Genomic DNA, 19,966 nt, shown 5'->3' with positions numbered 1-19,966 from the left:
TTGAAACTTATAAAAGAAAGCATTGATGAGTTTTTCAATCAAACTAATGAAGAGTTGAAAGGGGTTGTTGCAAAGTAACCAGAATCAAATCATTATGGATCAAAATATGGCGGATGATTTTTTAGATGAAAGCAACTACAATGATGGAGTAATGCGTGGATAGGGTTCAGTCTTTACCAGGAAATTGATATTGGTATTGGAGGGGTAAAATACAAGTGTTTAGTAGATTTCAGGTAGTCAAGCATGTATAATGTCAGATGAATTCTATAAGAAAATAAAAAATCAAGTGGGGTACAAACATTCCAGAACTACCTGTTAGTAATCTGTCAATTGTAGGTGTTACAGGACTCAGGTCCAAAAGAATAAATGTTCAAATAAGGACTGGAGGTAAATATTTGGTGAACAAGTTGTCCCAATAACCTTTTTTAATTGTTCAAGGACTAAAAATTGAGTTTATACTTGGTTGTGACTTTTTCAGCAATCATAAGGCTGTACTAAACTTTGATACCAGTACTTTATGCTATAGACATGACGGGAAATAATCTAGAGACTAAATTAGTTTATAGAAATGGTGAAGAATTTTGTGGGGGGGGTTAAGAATAATATATGTTAACAGAATTAACTTGTATAAAGATAAAAATGAAATAGACAATACTTTAGCAAATTTAAAGCCATTTTTTGAACACAGATCAAATCAAGTAGGCCTAGAACAAAAAATTACTAAGATCAAACACGAATCTGAATCAGAAGCAATTGAACAAAGGTTAGTAGACAGAATAAGTGAATTAGAGGCAGATAATGTGAGTATTAAGGATGAGGAACTAGAATTATTAAGAGTGGTACTCTTTGAAAATAAAGAAGTTTTTTCGGATCAACCAGGGTGTGTCAAAGGATACACGGCAAAGCTGAATGTTAAAAGTGAAGTCCCATATATTGGCAAAGTCTTATCCGGTTCCGTTCAGTAAAAGAAAATCTGTAGAGGAAGAACTAGAAAGACTGAAACAACAAGATATTATAGAAGAGTCAAATAGTCCTTTTTTTCTAATCCCTTAGTATGTGTAGTAAAGAAAGATTTGAGTATAAGATTGTGCTTAGACAGTAGGAAATTAAATTCGTATCTTGTTCCGGATAGACAAAGTACAGAAACAACTGATGATATATTTCAAAAATTTATGGTAGTTAAATATTTTACAACATTAGATTTAACGCAAGGGTTTTTCCAGATCAAACTCGATAAAGAATCTAGAAAATTTGTAGCTTTCACATTCAACGGAAAGAATTTGCAATTTTAAAGCGATTACCATTTGGTTTGAATGTAAGCACGGCTCATTTTACTAAAGCGATGAATAAAATTTTGGGCCATGAGTTTAGCAATTTCGTAACTTGTTACGTTGATGACATTCTAATTACGTCCAGAACTTTTTTGGAACATTTAGATCATATCGATAGAGTACTGAAAAGACTGCATGAGTGTGGAGTGGACTGTTAAACTTAAAAAAATCAGATTTTTTGAAACAGGAAGTAAAGTTTTTAGGTTTTGTTCTTAGTAAAGATGGGATAAAGATGGATGAGGATAAAGTTGAAAAGATAAAAAATTTTCCAACCCCAAAGAACTTAAAAGAACTGCAATCGTTTTTAGGTTTATGTAATTATTACAGAAAATTTTCAGAAGAACTATTCAGATTTGACGGGTCAGTTTGGTGACATTTTGAGTTCTAAAAGTAAATGGTTTTGGGATAAGACAAAACAAAATCTGTTTGAGAAAATAAAAAGAAACATTTTTAGACTCAGTTATGTTTACATCATCCAAATTGGAGTAGGGCATTCTATTTAAGTACAGATGCATCAGACATCAGTGTGTCAGCCATTCTTTATCAAGTAAATGATCAGGGGGAACATGAAGTGATAAGTTTTGCAAGTAGACTCTTTTAGCAACAGAAAAAAATTATAGCATAACAGAAAAAGAATTATTGGCTGTGGTCTTTGCTTGTAGAAAATTCCGATCTTATATTATTGGACATTTTCAAGTAATTGTTCGTTCAGACCACAAGGCATTATCTTTCCTTACAACCTGTAGGCTATCTCATGGTAGAATTTTGAGGTGGAGTTTGGCATTACAAGAATACAATCTCACTATTGAGTACATCAGCGGAAGGCAAAATATTCCCGCTGACATTCTTTCAAGAGTAACGGACGAAAATTATAAAAATCCAGTTGAAAGGAATTTGGTAATGGTTTTACAAAGTAAAATTGAAATTGAAGTTAGCGATAGGAAGATTAAACCAATGTTCAGAAATATAGGAGAAAAACAAAGGAGTGATGATAAATTTTGGGCCTATTTTTTACTAAATTGGAGGGTAATAATCAACAAATAAAAGATCAATTTGTTTATTCATAAATGGAATACTTTTTAAGAAAGATTTAAATGATTGTGATAGTTTTAAAGTCTGTATACCAAAAGCAATTCAATCAGAATTAATTCAATTTACACATTTGAAATATGGTCATTTGGGGGGACATAAAATCTATTTAATACTAAGGGAATATTGTGTTTTTCCTAAGATGGAACTTTCAGTAAAGAATCAGTTAAAATGTTGTCAATTGTGTCAATGTGCCAAACACACCACTGTTAAATCAATAGGATTTTTACAACCAATAATTCCTAAAAAATTGAAAGATATAATCTCAGTTGACTTGATAGGAGAATTGCCTGTAGGAAGAGGAGGTGTAAAATACCATATTTGTTGTGTTGGATTTGTTTTCTAAATTTGTGAAGTTGTATCCGGTCAAAAGAGCTGCTAGCCGAGTATTACTAAATAAATTGATCAATGAATACATACCTGAGGTAGGTGAGATAGGTAGTGTTTTGTCCGATCATGGCTCGCAGTTCACTAGTAATTTATGGTATAATACCCTTAGAGACTTAAACATTAAAACTATTCATAGTTCTGTTTGGCATCCAGCCTCAAATCCAGTTGAAAGGGCTAATAAGGAAATTACTAAAATATGCAGGATATACTGCCATGAGAAACATACTAAATGGCCATTAGTACTAAATTTCATTGAAAAGTGTTTTAAATCATTCCGTGCATGAGACCACGGAAGAAATCCCGTTTGAACTAATGTTTGGTAGGAAGGAAAGATAGGAATTTTTTACAGGATATGGTTCAATTTCCCAAAGAGAAAAGAATGTTAGCTGACTATCCAGGTAAAATAAGATTAGTCAAAGATTAGACTAGTTTCAAAAGGGGAAAAAAGGAAAAGAAAAATTTGATAATAAGGTCAAACCAATTAGATTTAGTATAGGAGATGAAGTTCTAGTAAAAACACATTATCTGTCTGACAAACTTGACAAGAAAATTAAGAAGTTCTTTCTGCTTTATGAGGGCCCGTATAGGGTGTCAGAAATAAAATTGGAAAATGCATATGTTGTGGTCAATGAAGATGGTGGTGTGGATAGGAAACATTTAATGTAACACAATTAAAAAAGTGTTTATCGAAATTTGGTTTAGTTCAAAGATGGAGGATTAAAACAATATGGGTTTCGTGATTTTTATTATTCCTTTGTAGCTTTTTCCCTTCGAAAGATAAAAAAGTCTTACAAAAACAGAATAAAATGGCATGGCTGGATTTTGTACGATTTGACGGCCATGGGACAAATAAATGTCAAAAACCACATATCACACACAGTTAGGTTTCTGGGTGGTTAACACAAAAACACATACTCATCTAAGACGATTGAAGTCAACTTACAGTACAAGATACATAATCACACACAGTTTATTGTTTCTGGGTTTTGTAAATAGTTAAAAGTGTAAGATTCATAACAAATTATTAAATATGGTTGGATTGAATAGGAGAATGACATTCAAGTAAGGAAACAGTTTATTTAAATTGAAACTACAGTAAATTCTAAAGAAAAGAAAGAAGAAGAGAAAAGTAAAAGCACAAAAAAGACTAATTAAAATATTTATTATTGAAATAATGTATTGTTTTTTCTGATGAGTTAGTTTATTTTGTTGTACGGAGAAAATAATAATAATAATGAAGTAACATGGGGGGATACTGAGATGATAATAATAATAAAGCAAACTGGGGGGGTATACTGGTATAAAAGTAATTATTCTTAAAGTAAAATGTTAGAGGTAGGTCAAGTAGGCCTGTTTTAATAGTTAATATGATAATGATAGAGGGGTAGTGTAAAATACACTGAACAAAGGCTAAAGGTGAAGGATATATTGTGAATGGAGTGGATAAATAATAGTAGAGAATAGGAGTGGAAATTGAGAGGTTGGGAACAATTTAAAAGTGGAATGGAAAGTAGGAGTTACAGGATAATGTATGAAATAGAATTGAGCCAATAAAATAAATTCAAAAGTCAGTACTAAATTAATTAATTCAGAGGGGGGATGAATAAAAAGGAAATATATTAGGCTAGTAAATATTTGGTTTAATAATCATTTAATCAACTTATAATAATGAAGTGCAATGACACTTAAAAGGGATTTTACTGTGCGAAATGGGTATTTTATGGTATGAGGAAGTTAGGAGAATATTGTATTAAATGAATACAAATAAATGAGTGAGAAGAAAAGAATTCAGCTAATATAAAAAAAAAAATAAAACTCAAAACAAAGGGACAAAATTGTATTATTATGACTTGGGGGGTTTGCAAAGGAATTTTCATTAGTTAAAAAATTGGTAATTAATTAATAAAAGGTGATAACTATTAGATAGTGCGTTGAAGTAAAATAGTACAACAAATAGGTAACAAGGAGGGTAAATAAAAATAAACTACAAAATAGACAGGTTATAATTTATTATAACCTCGATTAAAATAAACAAAACAAAAATATTTAAATTGTGCAAGATTACTACAAAGGATAAATAATTAAATAAGTTTTTACCATTTATTGTGTATAATTTCCAAAAAAAAAATTGTATAAACTGTGTGGAGAGATTGTTAGTTAATTATGAATGAATTTGTAAGATGAAAAATGCTGAGAATGAATTCTTTTTTTAGTAATAATATAGTAGTAATAATTTATTTGAAAAAATAATGGTTCATATTTATGTTATGTTGATTGTTTTTGACTTAGTTGTAAGAATGTTTAATAAATAATGTAAGTACTATTTGTGAAAAACTTTAATTTTAAATATTAGGAAATGTTTAGTGTAAGATGTGAAAGTGAGTGCGCGAATATCACAGGCAAATCACAACAAATTAAATCACCAAAGCAACTGGACTAGGACACTTAAAGTCATGGTGTGTTTTTTATGAATCTACCACAAGTATGGACACTTTGAAGTCATGGTGTGCTTTTCTTTATGTCTGAAAATAAGTCTAAGGACACATAAGTTTGAAGAAGTTTTTGTCAGTGAAGATGAGAATAGTGTTTAAAATGGAACATGTTAAAAGCATTGGATGTGAGAAAAGTCAAAAACGTTTGGATCAATTCACTGCAATAATACAATTCACTTTGGAAACAAGTGATGAAATAAAAACTGTTCTCCCAGAAGGAAATAGAAATGTGGAAAGGCAAGAACTTTTAATCAAATTCAACTTCCAAAGGTGATGTTAAATGAAGTAAATGTGGAAAGGCAAGAACTTTTAATCAAATTCAATTTCCAAAGGTGATGTTAAATGAAGTCAGACAGATAAAGTGCTGGGCCAATAAATAAATGTGGAAAGGCAAGAACTTTTAATCAAATTCAATTTCCAAAGGTGATGTTAAATGAAGTCAGACAGATAAAGTGCTGGGCCAATAAGTATAGAAGCTGTGATAACTCACCATGACTGTAAGTCTATGAAACTAAGAGAGTAAACTGTGATAACTTAGCCTGTAGACAATAGCAAAACTTGAACTTCACAAAATTTTAACTTTAAGTAAAAAATTTGTTCGTCAAGAAGCATGAAGAAAAATTTGTAATATTAGATTTAATTGACAGTTGTTTGTTCTTTGTTCTTCAATTTATTTGTTTTGTTGTTCGGATTGTTTAATATGTATATCTTTGTTATTTTAAATCATTCACTGTAAAAGTTTTAATGAGTAAAATTTTGTAATGAAAATTTTCAATTTTACCACAAAATTTGGGGGGTATCTGTAACGGGTATAGGCCTAGCCTGTAACCTAAATCAACTTTTACAATTAATAATAAATTCGAGAATAATATAATACAATAAACAATATTTTTCTATTAATAATAAATCTAAATGAATAGGAATCCAAACCGACAATTTAATTGCTTAGTTAATGTTATCATTCTCATATTTGAGAATAATCAAATTTCAATTTATTATGAAGCTTAGTTGTGCATGGTGACATAGCCCGTCACTGACAGTATTGTAACCTCAAACATAAATCTCAAATGGTAAAGCGGCCATATTTAATAAAACTCGATAGTTTCTCATCAACATCAAAGAACAAAACTAAACACGGCAAAACGCGTGCCACGATTGGCTAACGTAAGGATTATTCTCATTGGAGGGTAGCGACCCCGCGGGAACGCAAACTCGTTTTCTGCGCACCGAATTCGAGTGGGTTGTTAGCCAGAAGTAAAAGCGGATCATTTTTCGACCAGAAAAACGGAAAATTTCCGTTTTGAAGGGTATCACTTTTCCTTCTCTGCGCTACTGACGCGGAGTTTGGGAAAGAGAGAGTCTTCTTCCTCGACCTCTTGATGATATAGTACGTTGTGAAAGTTTTCAAAATTTTTCAATTATTAATCAGTCTTTTTTCAATGTGATCCAAATTTAAATTTTTCAATTATCTGTGAGGACCGCCGTGTCGCCATCATGGGATTTGGTGAATATGTTTAAGAGTATTTAAACCTTTTCGATCAACATTTTTAACTAATCAGACTCTAAATTTTAACTGCTAGGGAGTAGGGGTATTTTCTAATTAATTATTTCAAGCTAATTGGATTTTGTGTTGTAGGATGTTATTTTAAGCATAGCCATAATTTCATTTCATCAAAATCATGTTTCATTAGTATTAGTTTTTATTCAATAAATCTAAAAATTTGTTTCTATCAAAATTTTATTTTCATTTTACCACACATAGCTGCCCTGCGCCGCACCCATTGTAAAACGACCCTGTAAAGACAAAGAGTCTAAAGCTAATATATTTTTCACAAAACCTATCTTTTTACTATTTATTATAAGGTAACGTATCCGTTACAGGCACTCTAATATAGAGCGGATCTCTGTTATACTATTAATTACGTCATATTCCATATTCAAATAGTAACTCATTTTATATGTGTATATATATATATATATATATATATATGTATTTAGAAATATATGTAACCATTTTGGTAATTTTAGGTTATTCGTCAATTGAAATATTCAAACATAAAGTTAACCCATTGCCTACCACTGTCATATTTTTAGGACATATTTAAAATATTTTATTTTTTTTATATAAAACTAGGATAATAGTTAAAAACCCTCTTGTGTTACTAATTATATACTGAATTAATATTTTTAACACTTTTATTGTCAAATTTTTAGGTTTAAGCCCTATATTTACTGCCTTTAAATAAGTAAAAAAAACTAATTGCGAACCTTTCATGATACATTTATATGTACAATAAATGTTACTTATTTTTATTTGAGCTAAACAACACAAAATCTCGTATTTATATAGTCATATTTCAATAAAAGTATAACTTTTCATGAAAAAAGCTTAAACTTAGCTCTCAGTCATGTTTTTTGTAAGCTGTCCTATAAATATGACAGTGGTAAATAGCAGTGGCTTACGCAGTATCTGCTCCAGAGACTAGTTACAACCTGATCTCTCCCCACCAGAGTCTCAATGGAGTGCCAGCAGTTTACTTTTGCTGAACGTTGTCTTTACTGTGATGAATCATTTTAGTTGTGTGTTTTTTTTATTGATAAATGTGTATTTTTACTACTCATAAACAATGGCAAGTACATCACACATGACGATTGAAGAAATACTTCTTTTATTAGGAGATTTAGAAGAAAGTGAAGCTAATGTAGCTAGTGCTAATGTTGTTGTTTTTACCGCCACAAAATGTCGATTGTCTTACTGATGAAGAACAGTTTAATGATGATAATACTGAGGATGTGGATATTTCTGAGGTATGTGGTACTTTAGAATTAGAGTTGAAGCAAAATAATGATCTAGACTGTAAAACGTCAAATGAAAGCAAACCTACTAAAGGAAAACCCGAGAACACTAACTCTAGAAAAAGTATTGAAAAGAAAGTTTAACAAACCACATAAATCCACTGATAGTAAGAAAAAGAAAGTCAGTAGAACTACCCCTCGGACTTGGAAAAAGTGTCTACCTGAGTATGGTTTTCCAGCTAAAGGAGATGGTTCTTTACAGTGTCTCAATGATTTAAAAGAAAGGTTTCATAGCAAATCACCAGTTGAAATATTTGAAAGCTTACTAACAACAGACATAATGCAAGACATTGTTACTCAAACTATGAAATACGCTTTAGAAATAAAAAATAACCAGTTGTTTGCCTTTTCAGTTGATGAATTGAAGTTGTTTATTGGCATTCTTCTGTTATCCGGGTACAACTGTTTACCTCAAGTTTCACTTTATTGGAGTACTGCAGAGGATTTAGGTGTCCCCATTGTGGCAAATGCAATGTCAAAAAATCGTTTTTGGCTTATAAAATCTTGTATTCATTTTGCAGATAATGCTATGCTCAATGATGAAACAAAGTGTGATAGAGGTTTTAAAGTGAGGCCCCTCCTGGAAAAAATACAGCAATCATTTGCAAAGTTTGGTGTTTTTGAAGATAAACTTGCTGTTGATGAGATGATAATAAAGTATTTTGGTCGAAATAATTTAAAGCGGTTCATCAGAGGAAAACCAGTACGCTTTGGATATAAGTTTTGGGCATTATGTGGTACAAGTGGTTATTGTTACAATTTTGATCTGTACTGTGGTAAAGATCAAGGATGTGAAGAAAATATTGGATTAGGCAGGCGAGTTGTTCAATCTCTTTTGTTTGTTGTTGATGATCCTTTGAGCTACGAATTATATTTTGACAACTTCTTTACGAGTATAGAATTGCTCGAAGAACTCGTAAGGAGTACTGAGACTTAGGATTCAGGGCTAGTGGGACTATAAGAGAAAACCGAACACAAAATTGTCCCCTACCGGACAAAAAGGAAATGAATAAACTAGGTAGAGGAGGCTATGATTACACTAGTGATGTGGATAGTGGAATTATGTTGACAAGGTGGAATGACAATAATATAGTAACAGTTGCAACCAACTTCGACAGTGTTGAACCCCTGGCCAATGTTACTAGGTACAGTAAGGAAGAAAAGAAAAAAGTCCCTTTCCCAGTCCCCAAAAGTATTAAAAATTATAGTAGCTTTATGGGGGGAGTGGATCTTCATGACTGGTTGGCATCTAAATATTGTATCAAAATAAAAGGGAAAAAGTGGTATTGGCCATTATTTACCAGAATTATTGACATGACATTAGTAAATGCCTGGATTATCCACAAGCTTACATCAGACAATCCTGTTCCTCTCTTAGACTTCAGGCGTGCTATAGCTGTTCCTTATTTGAAGGCAAGTAATAAACGTCTGCCCAATGGAAGACCTTCAGTAATACCCCGTAGTCAACAAGCAGCGCCTTTTGATAACGCAAGATTTGACAGAAGAGATCATCTTTTACACGTTAGAGACAAGCAAAGAAGATGCCAAATGCGACTGTGTACAATGTTTTGGCCCTTACCACTCTAAGAGAGCGTATATAAGCCATAAGTTTTTAGATTTTAGGTCTTTTTTATCTTTTTTACAATCATTTATGTAATTTTAAAGTAATATTATTTTCATATCTTAAGAGTTACTAACATAACATTATATTTTGTTAAAAAATTTAGCTTGACGTAATGACACTTTACAATACCACTGTCATAATTTTAGGACACCAGGTTATTATACAAAGACACTATGGACTACCACTGTCATATTTATAGGACACCATTTTTTTGTGTTAAAAAATTCATTTTTTTATTAAAAAAAACGGTATAACTATAAATGAAATGTTATTTGGACCCAAAATCCTTAGTTTTATCGATTTTTTAAAAAAACTAAAAAGTTGGTAATTAATGGGTTAATCATTTTCTACTGCATGTTGTCCTTAAGGAAACAAGAACTTGTTACTATCTGTGTAGACAGTCGTGACCATTTTTTGTACAGACTGTTTGCTTATAACAACGGTTTACCAACAACTACTACAGTAGACATTACGGAATACTACATTTACTAAACTTACTCTCAACTGACCTTAATCTTCCCCTTCACATCCACCTTCGGTAGTTAACTTGAAAAAGATGTTGACAGGTAATGCAATAAACTGATGATGATGAACGTTTTAATTAAATAGCGACTACAATAGCATTTAGACTACTATAAGAGATATGTCAGTGCTACATTCCTTGGAGATGTCTGTTATCTACATTGTACAGGTGTGAAGACAATTAATACATTAATTAATATACTTCAAATATACATCATGGAGTAATAAACTAAAATAAAAAAAAAAAGAAAATAAAGGTATCATACCCAAAAACTGCTTGAAGGCCAGACAGGAGGAATTTATGCTGGTTTTGAAAATACACATAATTTGTAATTTGTAACAATTTTCTCAAACATATTTTGTTTTAGCTATATTATGTTTACCAAAATACACAAACGAACCTACCTTTTTTATTTTATGGAGGAACAGTCAACAATTTAATGATATTATCTGTATCAAGACACCTCTAATATATATATTTTTAAGTAGCATAATGTTCTACAAAAATATTATGTTTAGAAATCAAAGGGTAAGGTACGATAAGCGGACCCGGTTTTTTATATTGAAATTGGCAAACGATATTACTTAATCATAACCATTGTTATAATCAATCGATACTAATTAATTATTTTGAACAATTAACTTAAACAATCTATATCAACAGCTGTAAACACTTTCAAATAATACTCGTAATGTAATATTTCAATTTTATATAAGTAACATTTGATTATTAAAAATGGCAATCAATATTAGAAAATTACACGACATTGCTTTAAAAGACGATAGGACATGTTTTTTGCGACTTCAACATGTTGGACTAGTACCGAAAAAAAACCCATTATGTGAAATTTGTGGGAAAGAAACAACTGCAATATACAAGTACAATATATACAACAACAAAAACAGTCAATGTAAACTTATTCCAAATTGCTTAAGGACACCTTCCTCTTCTTACAACCTTCTGTCATATGGCTGTATAATAGAAACTAAACTAGTAATATATAAATATGTGTGTGTGTGTGTATATATATATATATATATATATATATATATATGGTATCAATTTACAATAACGTGACCATGGAAAGGTATGTTAATTTTTTTTCCCTGAAAACTACAATTTTTTCCTGAAAACAATAGTGAAGGAAAAATTCGTCGGCAACGAAAATCAAAGGAGTTACGATTTTTTGAAATCCTCTGAAAACTCTGTTTTTGACAGTACCACTGGCAATTTTACTGAAATGATGACGTTAATCCTGTCAACGATGCCTGCCCGCTGCGCACTGCTTGCTCTTTTAGAAAAAAAATTAACTCGAGCTTGCAAAAGTCGAATCCCAGATCACGTGATGCCCCTGATCCTTAACCCTCCAAGTGTTGTTCGACAAAATTTTTGTCGGTTATTTTCCATCCTTAATGCAATAATGCCCGAAAGGCATCAATATAATACAATGATATACTTTCCCCCCAGTTTATATGCACCTGTGATAATAATACTTGGCTATAAATGCCCAACCCATGAAAAAAAGTCCATTTTTCATGGTCACGGTATTGTAAATAAATACCATATATATATATATCACAAAAGTAAGCTCTTTCTTATGCTCAATATCGAAGGATAGAGTTTGAATGACTAAGGTTAATAAGTCAATGTTGTTACTTAAAATACAACAAATAGGCTAGTATGACATATGAAGATAAATTTTTAACAATGCCAACAGATAATAAAAAAATCTGCTACTGCAACATATTATACATATTCTGTTCAAATCATTCTTATGATACAAAATAATATGCAGTACTGCCTATTCTTAAATTAATATTATACCTACCTATAAATCTCTTTATACAAAGCATCGTTTTCAACAAGAGATTCGTTTTTAAGATTTCGTTTGGTACAGGACAAATTTGTAGATAACACTTGCTGAAACAGCAACTTATGGTTTTGTCGTTTCGTGTTACGAATTCCAAACGGACAAATCAATCTGCTTGCATTCCCATTGAAACAAGTAGTTTTTATAGATAAACTTAAATAATTAAGCATTATATAAAAGCTTGTAAAATCTAACTTCTTTGACAGTAAATTTGTAATGTTAAAATAAGGTTATGTTTACAATTTGAAGTTAGGCTGTCTTTTTTCAGGATTAGCATATGAGCACTCGTAATAAGAGTAACCATAGAGTAAAACAATGAAACAGTGTATGCCAGATGTTCATTTATTTCCATAGCAAGATCAATATAAAAGAATAAAGGATAGCTGTTACATGTAAAGTCAAACTTTATAGTAATAGAATGGAGTAAATTATGCAGAGTTTAAAATCTACAGATTATTCTTTTCTTTTATACTTTTTGGTCTATACTAAAGAAAAGAAATTGTTCACTTTTGTTTGAGCTTTTAAGAGATTTCTTTCTACGCAAACAGAATGTTTTTAAGCTGTCTAAACAACACTGAGGGACAAAAAAGTAGTAGGTAATAATTAAAAATGTGTTAATGTTATAATTTATATAAAGAGCACAAAACAAATTAAAAAATTCCATGATATAATTTTTGAAAAATTAGAAGGTATTGAAAAATATATACTTAATGTGGTATTAGTAAAATCTTGAAATTTAACAAACGAGAGCAAAGAAACATATAGTAAACATTTACACATATAGGTAAATATGTATTCTTTTCTTGAATCTGGAGTAGTCCAAATATATTTTAGTAGCTTGTTTTTCTACCTCGGGCTCTGATGTCTGCATGCAGTATGCAAACAATGTTGTTATTGATGTTACTAGTCCATGTTATTCCATTCTCCTGCAGGACCTAACCAAACTGTTGCAAAAAGTATAAGTCAGATTCTGATGGCTCTTTTCATGGAATCACAAACGTGTTCTAATAGATTAAGGTCTAGGTTGTTGAAGGCCAAGTTGATTCCGGCCCGTGGAAGTAATTTTTATCATCATGTAGACGTGTATTTTCTTGCAATAAAAAAAATGTAATCTACCAACCCCAAAAACTCATAGTCACAGGATATTAGGTGTACTATTTGACAGTAAATTCAAGTTTTATTCTTATACAGGAAAAGAAATAGATAATTCAAGAAAGACTTAAATATTATAAAATCATTAGACTATGGGTTGAAAAGAGCACATTTAAATTTTCTGCTCAAACTGTACAAAATATTAATAAAATATAGAGTACTTTAATTTTATCTACTATGTTTTAGATTAAAAGCACTAGCAAATAGTTGATATGATCCAGAATTCTGCATTTAGTTGTGTCGTGAAGCGTTGAAAATCACATCCTTACGAACATTGCGTCATGCAATGTTACCTTTATGTTTGAGGAGACGACAACTAGCTGGAAAATTAGTTATAAATATAGTTGTCACAGACTAATCAGTCAGCTCATGAAAACGTACTCGAATTAAACATGTTAATAAAATCACTATCCATACTGTAAATGTAAAAAAATGCAACCTTTGACTATACAAAGTTTCTATCATATCCAATAATATACAGAAGTACGGTATTTTATAGAGACAACGAAGCACTTTCATTATTCAAATTAAAAACTCCTATGTTTGTACACCGGGAAGACCTTAAAGTATTTTACAGCATTTTAAATTGCACAAGTAATAGTAAAAAGAACTGAATCAAGAATCAGGAATCAGTCTTTATTACCCATAAGGCACAGATTTACATGCATGAGGTATAGTCAAAAAAAACAGGAAGCATGTTTGTTCACAATTGTCAAAGGAAACTATAAAATTGAGATTAAAAGTACACAAAATAAAATGAAAGTATTATGAGAAATATGTCAATTCAAACAATAAATGTAGAAATAGAGAATGTAGAATGTGTGTATGTGTGAGATGTGTGTGGTGCACATTTACACAGATTTGATTACGAGATGGGTTTTTTATATACGATACAAAGAACACCACAAAAAGTTGCAGAACTGCTGCTCTAACAGGTAGCTCTGAAGACATTGCGTGCAACCTGGAATGGAAAAAAATAAAGAATGACTTGCCGTGTCAATAGTTCATAAATTAATTACCTGTAAAACACCCGTAACACCCGGTGAGTGGACGCTCGGATACATAGGTATCAAACGAAATGAAGTTACTGATAAAACTGCTAAACAAGGTAGTGGTACGGTAGTATGAAATTTTAGACAGAATATAAATCATTACAAACGATATATGTATGTAGAGAAATAACAAAGAAAGTTTTTGTTAAAGCTCACAGAGATTTCTCAAGTTGTAATATAGGCCAATAATTTGATACATAAATATTATATTTTTTTTTTATATTTAAAGCCAATTCTAATGTTGAATTCAACGTTGAAACAGTGTTGTTTTTGTAATTAGATAACATCGAGATAAATAGTTTTATAATTAACACTGAAGTTGTACTTTTGTAATAAAAATACTGTATTTAAGATAGATTTTAAATTAATACCTAATATATATTGTAGGTACGTATACATGTACTTCCTCTGTCCCTAGTTGAATAGTCACTTTACAACTTAAATCGTATTCTGCCACCATTTTGAATGTCAGAACTAACAATATCCAAAGCCAACATTTTGTTCAAAACTATACATTATGTACATGGCTTGAAGCCTACAGTGACAAGATTCAAAATAAATTTTACTTTTTTCATTATAAAATGTTTAAAACATTATAAAAAGTATTATTATTTTAATTTTATTTGCCTATTTATACAATGTATCATATCAAATGCATAATAAACTTAGTGGAGCATAAATAAATATGTTGGTTTTTATACTATATATTTATAACACTCAAATATTACATACCAAAGTTTATGTTTTTGGCATTTTGAGTTTCGCTTTTTAGAGTCCTCATTTGGGTTCCTCTGTTGGTTGCTTCATACATAGAGGAAAGAAAAATATTAACTGCATGATTCATGCTTGTTATAAAATATGAAGAAAAAGAACCAGAAATGATTGTTGTCTTTCGTTTCCTCCTTCCTTATTTGTTGACAGGGTTAGTTCTGTTCCAATCATTTGATTTGGATTGTGGTGTCAGCTGTCAGTTTGTAGTAGTAAATAATTTTCGTGTGCTGTCATTTGTGACGGAAGTATTAGGTTAGGATGATATTAAGGTTTCAAAATTTGTAGTTCTATCATACTACAAACTAAAAAGTTAAATAACTTACTTATTTTATAATTACAAATTCTTATACATAATCTTCTCACATATTACTCATTTAAGAAACGTCAAGGATTTCTGGATTTTCTTTGTTTGTGGCAGTAACTAACACAATAACATAGAGGGTTCTTGATAAAGATTGTGCTTGTAGAAATTTCTCTTAACAGTGAATCGGTTAGTTTTATAAATACACTAGTGTTCTAGGAAACCATAAGGTAAGAAGTAAGAATTTGAAAATATAAGGTAGGCTAATATGTTAAATGAATGTGTGGGAATATTCATTAGGCTAAATAAATTAGACTAGGTCCTAAGCCTATTCTGTTTAAATTAAGAGTAATAGATTAAATAATTAGTTAGGGCCTACTTATTAACTTGAATCTTATATTCTATACACTAAAATCAACAAAATAATTCTATGACAAAGGCAACAGTTACAATAAGCTACCACCACCAGAATCCAATCAATATTTATGATTATCTAAACTACTGAAACCAAAATTTCAAACTGAATTACTTTATAGTTATTTCAAACTGCAGAATAGTTCATCTGTTTACATATCCAAAAAGTAATAATTTGGGGAGGGTACGATAAGCGGACCCGGTTTTTTATATCGAAATTGGCAAACGATATTACTGAACCATAACAATCTATATAATCAATCGATACTGATTAATTAATTTCAACAGTTAACTCAAATAATCTATATCAACGCTGTAAACACTTTCAAATAATACACGTAAGGTAATATTTCAATTATACATAAGTAATATTTGATCATTAAAAATGGCTGTCAATTTTAGAAAAATACACGACATTGCTTTGAAAATTGATGACATATTATACGTGGTTTCAACATGTTGGACTCGTACCGAAAAACCCATTATGTGAAATTTGTGGGAAAGAAACAACTGTAACTGTGAGAGGAGCAAATATGGTTGTCTTCCGTTTTCCTAATTTTTGTTATAATAATTTGTTTTAATCACTGTAAATATTAAATTAATATTTTAATATAAAACATATGATTGTTATTGAGGACTATACTTTTATATCGATTGATGGTTTAGGATTTGAGATACAAATATTAGGTATCGATGATTACATTCTTCGATATAAAATACTGGGTCCGCTTATCGTACCCTACCCAATAATTTAATGATGAATAGAACAGTATCTAGTCTAGCCTATCTGTATTTATTACATGTAAGAAACAAACCTGTTTAATGTTTAGTTTCTCTTTAAACTGCAGTACAATAAGCGCCCACCAACACAATGGGATTGATTATTGAATGATTTGAATCATTGATATTCATGACCAACAATACTGAAAGCAACAAATAACGTACGGTAATAGATATTTCAAAGAAAATATGGTTTTGCTAATTTTTAATCTTAGAAATTAAGGCTGCAGTATAGTAAGAGGCCACCACTGCAATTGTATCAGGGTACCAAATTATCAATTAGAAATATTTTAATATCAACTACCAAATAAAAAAACATTTTAATTACAGTTATTTACAATTAATGTTTATCAGCTTTTTTAATGTATTAAATAACAATATTGTTCCCAAATATTAATATAAAATATTATATAATAAATATTAATATAATTTACAAATTATAACATATATATAATATATAATTACAACAAAACAACATTTACTTCCTTTATGTATTTTCAAGGATAAACGTGACTGCATGTGAAACAAAGAAGACATGTAGGTCACTGTTCTTGCCGCCATTAGTCAATAACAAAATACATGATTTTAATTTTGAATTTATTTCTAAACACGATTTTACTTTGAACTAATTTTGAGTGATAATGTCAAATTGAGTTTAAGTTTTAGGCTTTCAAAATCATATTATAGTGAAGCTATACTTTTATATGTAAAATAAATGTATTTGTTTCAGGCTACATAAAATAACAAATTTAAACAACTTTTGAGCAGTATAGTACTTACGATTTACGACTTTAGCCAATCTGAAATGGTATTTCTGCAGGTGCTCATGCCGTCAAAAGTACATTAATTAATAAAAAAGTAATAGTTTGTTTGATTTGAACTAAAATGTACACGATTTTTTCATTTTATTCATAATACCAAATTTAGAAGGATCAAATCTTCTTCTTAATCTCGATCTTGAGAAGATCAAGTCTTCTCAAGATCGATTTTAGATACATCGTGTTAGTCCTTACTTTCCTTGCAACGCTATTTAATTTCCACTTTTAATTCTAGTTTTCATCTCGTCAATAAAAAGCTGGACAATTCGGATTTAAAAGAGCAAGGTCATTATCTTGTAACCATTTAGAATATTGCTCAGTGTTTATAAAAACTCTATTACTTACACATTTATTTAGAATCCTACTTAAAGTTAGTGATTTGAGTTAGTTTTGAATATGACACCAGGCATATGGCGTTTATTCTTGTCAATACACTGCACTAATTAGACTCTGAAGTTTCGTTCACCATTCTTCATTCTGGTGATACACTTGAAGAATGTTTTCCTCAGTTGAACCAGGATCTCAGGAGGACGATCATTATAAACCAGTGATTTGAGATAGCTCCCATAAAAAATAATTGCAAGGGGCTAAATCAGGTAACCGTGCTGACCAATTCAGGTCAACTCTTATGGAGATAGGATTTCCTGGGAGGTGTCCACAAAACTGCCTTTGACATTTGGGCTGTGTGTGCTGTTGCAACATCCTGCTGGATCCACACATCTCCCACATATCCATCTCATTGACTGTTGGCAAGAAAAACTCTTGAATCATATGGATGTAATGGTCAGAATCCTCCAAAATCACCTGTTCGTTTTATTAAAGAAAAACTAGGGACCAATTAAATTTTCTTTGCATCACCAGTTTCTGATGTTGTTTACCTATGGAACAATAGATTGCCGGCCAGAAACATGAACACAGGATGTGATATTAATGCGGAATGCAGGTTAGTTGCCGATGATTGATGATCTGTTTGAAAAGTATGCATCAACAGCAAACGTATGCTACACCTATGTCCACTCCATGAAACAGACTAAACTGTGTGGATAAAAAACGTAAGGTCTGCTTTCTCAAATGTGCCTACTCCCACTCTTATTAGAACAATAGTCACTTTATGGTGCCAAATTCAAATACAGTGGAACCTCGATAAGTCGGGTTAATCGGGACCGCGGCCGATTCGGGTTAACGAAAATCCGGGTTAGCCGGAGAATTAGGTAAAAATTAATAAAATACGGTATACTTACAGATAAACTCCATTATAATTGTAAAAACATCAAACATATGCACATTAAATTATTATTAATCCTTGCAGTACATTTATAACTGTTCATTTCCTGGTAAAAAACTCAGTCAGCTTTGGTTGTGCCAATGTCGTCTGCCGCTTGCGTGCTGTGCGATCCCGCAGTCTCTTCAACATGAGCAATTCAGCCGGCGATGTTTCTGCCTGCCGCTCGAAATAAACCTTGTTCGTTTAGTTTGGTCACTGCATTTCCATGACTCATCACTGGATCTTCAATGTCCCCGTCTGCCTCCTCAGCGTCTGATTCATTAGCATCAGGTAAAAACTACGCGATCACATCCTCGTCACTAAGTGGCTCATAGCCTCCGTTATTGTCTGCCCCTAACCACAGAGTAACGTAATTTTCATCGACTTCAGAGCAGCCATCAATATTTTGGAACATATCCAAAAGTTCTTGGGGCTGGACATCGTCTGGAGTGTCATTTTCCATATTAAAGTTCCCCACTGGTTGAATTATATTTTCAGGCAAGTCGCATACACCCTTCCACAGTTTTTTTCCAAGATTTAATTAAGCTGATTCTAGTCACGTGTTCGCAAAATTCTGCAGTCATGTACATTACAGTTTTCACATTAAATGTTTTGAGAATCTCAACTACACCGTGTTCTCCTTCATTGTCAATAATTGGGCTTAGCATCTGTCTTCTGTAAACCTTCTTGATTTTCTCGAAAACCCCCTGGTCCATGGGCTGTAATAGCGCTGTTACATTAGGCGGCAAAAACTTGACGGTAATGTCCCCACTGACCAGCACATCTGCAGACGGATGTGAAGGAGCATTATCAATTAGTAGGACAGCTTTAATTGGCAACAGGCAACCCACAATCTTTTAAATATTTCGTCACACCTGGCACAAAACAATAAAAAAACCAGTTTTTAAAAGTGTTGCTGTCCATCCATGCACTTCTTTGAGACTTGTAGACAACTGGTAGAGAATCCCGATTTACGTTTTTCAGTGGTCGTGGATTTTTCGCTTGTCCTATTAAGAGTAGAGGAAATTTATGCTTCCCCGAAGCATTGCTGCAGGCCATTATTGTCAATCGGTCTTTGCTTTTGTTGTATCCCTTTGCGTCTTTTTCAGTTTTGAGGCCAAAGTTTTGCTCGGCAACATTCTGTAAAGCAGACCCGTCTCATCGGCGTTATATATTTGATTTGCCGTTAAATTTTCTTCTTTAACAAAATCCAAAAACTTGTTTTTATAGTCATCAGCA

The 19,966-nt window shown here is 31.4% G+C and overlaps 1 protein-coding gene across 4 annotated transcripts in view; it reads left to right on the top strand.

The window, feature by feature from the left end:
- The first annotated feature begins 15,273 nt into the window (after window positions 1-15,273).
- LOC124372055 (T-complex protein 11-like protein 1) overlaps window positions 15,274-19,966 on the top strand; it is a 34,477-nt gene continuing 29,784 nt past the window's right edge. Inside the window, exon 1 of one of the 4 annotated variants that reach the window (XM_046830417.1) lies at window positions 15,274-15,301. The gene's annotated coding sequence lies outside the window, so the exon portion shown is untranslated. The other 3 variants (XM_046830414.1, XM_046830415.1, XM_046830416.1) reach the window with 3 other exon arrangements.

Source organism: Homalodisca vitripennis, unplaced genomic scaffold, assembly GCF_021130785.1.
Source record: "Homalodisca vitripennis isolate AUS2020 unplaced genomic scaffold, UT_GWSS_2.1 ScUCBcl_2449;HRSCAF=7235, whole genome shotgun sequence".
Classification (NCBI taxonomy): Eukaryota; Metazoa; Arthropoda; class Insecta; order Hemiptera; family Cicadellidae; genus Homalodisca; species Homalodisca vitripennis.
Note: the sequence above shows the minus strand (reverse complement) of the source record. Positions and strands in the feature narration are given on the sequence as shown.